Genomic DNA, 3,640 nt, shown 5'->3' on the forward strand with positions numbered 1-3,640 from the left:
ACCTGCACAGCTCTGCCCATCTCACCTGCACAGCTCTGCTCAGCTCTGCACAGCTCTGCGCATCTCATCTGCTCAGCTCTGCCCAGCTCATCTGCACAGCTCTGCACACCTCTGCAGACCTCTGCCCAGCTCTTCCCATCTCATCTGCACAGCTCTGCACAGCTCTGCCCAGCTCTGCCCATCTCACCTGCCCAGCTCTACCCATCTCACCTGCACACCTCTGCCCATCTCACCTGCACACCTCTGCCCATCTCACCTGCCCAGCTCTGTCCATCTCATCTGCCCAGCTCTGCCCATCTCATCTGCACAGCTCTGCCCAGCTCTGCCCATCTCATCTGCCCAGCTCTGCCCATCTCATCTGCACACCTCTGCACATCTCACCTGCACAACTCTGCCCAGCTCTGCCCAGCTCTGCCCAGCTCTGCCCATCTCACCTGCCCAGCTCTGCCCATCTCATCTGCACAGCTCTGCCCAGCTCTGTCCATCTCATCTGCCCAGCTCTGCCCATCTCATCTGCCCAGCTCTGCCCATCTCATCTGCCCAGCTCTGCCCATCTCATCTGCCCAGCTCTGCCCATCTCATCTGCACACCTCTGCACATCTCACCTGCACAACTCTGGCCAGCTCTGCCCAGCCCATCTGCCCGGCTCTGCCCAGCTCTGGCCAGCTCTGCCCAGCCCAGCCCATCTGCCCAGCTCTGCTGCCCAGCTCACCCACCTGGGGATGTGGAACAGGTAGAGGGCAGCACGGAAAAGGTCAAACAGCAGATGTGGGAAGAAATTTTTTCTTTCCATTTTAGTAATATTAAAGATCAGACAGACTTGGAGCACTTGGTAGTGGATCACAGGTTTGTGACATGCAAATTATTGCTAAGCTTTCAGCAGACAAATGGAGACAGGGAGAGCCCTGGGCACCTTCTGGCACTGGACAAAAACTCAGCTGTGAGAACAGGTCCTGTTTCACCTGTGCAGCCCTGGGAAGGGGTCAGGGGACACTGGTGCAGCTCAGCAGTGCTCGTGTGTCCTGAGGCAGGGGTGGGATGCTCCCTTACACCTGAGGGTGTGAAGATTTCCTCTCTCCTCTGACAAGGCCTGGCAGATGGGGAAATCCAATGTCTTCTTTTTTCCCCATATTTTTCTCAATTGTGGGTTTTGGGCTTGGTACTTGGTCAGCTTTAGAATATTCCCCATTTTCTCCTGTCCACCTGCAGAGTGAAATGCTCCAGCTACATTTTGCCCTCTCATTAGCCTGAATCTTACCCTTTTTCTACGTGGTAGTGAGAATTTCCATTGCTGGGAAGAGAGTTCTAGGTCAATTTATGTAATAAGTGGGAGAAGGTGTCAGAGCTCTTCACCTTCCCTGCTTTTCTCCTGGCAACTGCAGACTGTTCTCTGTGTGCCAAATCTCCATCTGCAGAGAGGAGCAGAGCCCACCATACAGGACTAATTAATGTTTGGGAATTCAAATTTCTATATAGCACACAAATCTGTGTTTCATGCCACAATTGCAAGTCCTAGAAATATCCCTGATATTTGAACACTTCAAAAAACAAACCACTTAAAGATCAAATGCATCCGTGAGGCTGAATTATTAGTGAAGTGTGATTTGTAAAAATAAAACACCAGGAATTCTATTGACAATAACTATCTGGTTTCTTATTTTAAAAGGGTTTTTTTTTTTTCAATCATTCTTAACCAAAAATTAATTAAGTAAAAGAACTCATTATGGTTGCTTGACAGTCAGCTTCCTTTCCCTCAGAAATCTCAGGATATAATTACCTGGTAAACCTTCTCTTATTATTTTTCTTCATTTACTTAAATTTTAATTACAAAAACATATGGTATGTTTGTATGAGCCTAATATTTGAGGAAGCAGCTTGGCAGTAGTGGTGACCAGAGTCCTTTTGTGAGTTTACAGAGCAGAAATGTCACAGCTGTCGCAGGGCACAGCCTTTGGCAAAGCCAGTGTCTCTGACCTTACCTAGGGGTGAATTACAGAAGTTTGGGTTGGAAGGAATCTTAAAGCCCATCTCATTCCTAACCCTGCCACAGTCAGGGACATCTTCCACTGTCCCAGGATGCTCCAAGCCCCGTCCAACCTGGACTTCCAGGGACCCAGGGGCAGCCACAGCTTCTCTTGGAAGCTTCTTCCAGGACCTCCCCACCCTCCAGCCAAGAATTCCTTCCCCATATCCCATTTAACCTGATCTCTGGCAGTGGGAAGCCATTCCCCCCGTGTCCTGGCACTCTGGGCTGTTACCCAAAGTCCCTCCCCATCTCTTCTGAAGGCCCTTTGGGCACTGGAAGGGGCTCTAAGATCTCCCTGGAGCCTTCACCTCTCCAGGTGAGCACTCCCAGCTCTCCCAGCCTGGCTCCAGAGCAGAAGGGCTCTAACCATCCAATTATTTTTGTGGCTTCCTCTGGACCGACTCCAACAGGTCAATACTCTTGTTGTGCTGAGGCCCCCAGAACTAGCCAGTGCTCCAGGTGGGAGCACAGATGGGTGTTGAGATCCAATTTTCCCTTTATCTAGGCTAATTCCAAATGTTCACAGTGAATCATGGGGTCAATATCCATAGAGAGATGACTGAACTGACTGGAATAAAGAAAAAAAACCCACAAAAAAGATAACCCAAGGTCGTGAGGCTTGTCAGGTGTTGTGACCTGCAGTGCTGTACATGGGTGGGCTGTGTGGTGTTTGCAGTGGCCACACATGAGTCGGTCCCCGGTCATATCTTGCATTTGAGGAATACTGAAAGATGCAGTGAGCAAAGAGTATCCAGTTCCCTTCAAGTCACCTTCCCTTTGCTTGCAGCTGTGATAATTGGCTGCTTGGCACAGCCATCTCCTGGATCCAGAGGCTGGAGCTGAGGCCCGTGCCCCACACCCACCCCAGAGCTGTGCAGAGCCGAGCACTTGTGGAGATGCTCTGGGGGAGATGCTCTTGAGGGATGCTGGGGAGGGATGCTGAGGAGGGATGTTGAGGAGGGATGCTGAGGAGGGATGTTGAGGAGGGATGCTGAGGAGGGATGCTGAGGAGGGATGCTGAGGAGGGATGCTGAGGAGGGATGCTGGGGAGGGATGCTGGGGAGGGATGTTGAGGAGGGATGCTGGGGATGGATGCTGAGGAGGGATGCTGAGGAGGGCTGCTGAGGAGGGATGCTGAGGAGGGATGCTGGGGAGGGATGCTGAGGAGGGATGCTGGGCAGGGAAGGCTCTCGGGGATGCTCTCGGCGGGATGCTCTGGAAGGGATACACTCGGGGGACGCCTGTCGGGAGGATGCCGTGGGAGGACGCTCTCGGGGGATGCTCTCGGGCCCGTGCGGACACCTGCCGAGGGGCGGGCGTTGCGGGGCGCGGAGCGGGGCCCGGGACCCTCCCATTGTCTGCGGCGGGGCCGGGCGGGGCAGGGGAACCGGGGGCCGAGGACGAGGGGCGGCCGCCCACCCTCCGCAGCCTCATTGGCCGAGCGCCGGTGCCTTAAATGGGCGCCGCCCGGGAGCGCTCCCATTGACAAAAAAGCGGCGACGCTGCCGCAGGGCGCCCCCGGGCAGGGGCGCGGAGCCGCCGGCCAGGGCCTGGGTCGGGGGAACGGATGTGATAAGCATGTCAGTGCTCAACCCCTGAGGGGCCTCCGGACCC

The sequence above is a fragment of the Parus major genome, chromosome 12 (genome assembly GCF_001522545.3).
Source record: "Parus major isolate Abel chromosome 12, Parus_major1.1, whole genome shotgun sequence".
Lineage (NCBI taxonomy): Eukaryota > Metazoa > Chordata > Aves > Passeriformes > Paridae > Parus > Parus major.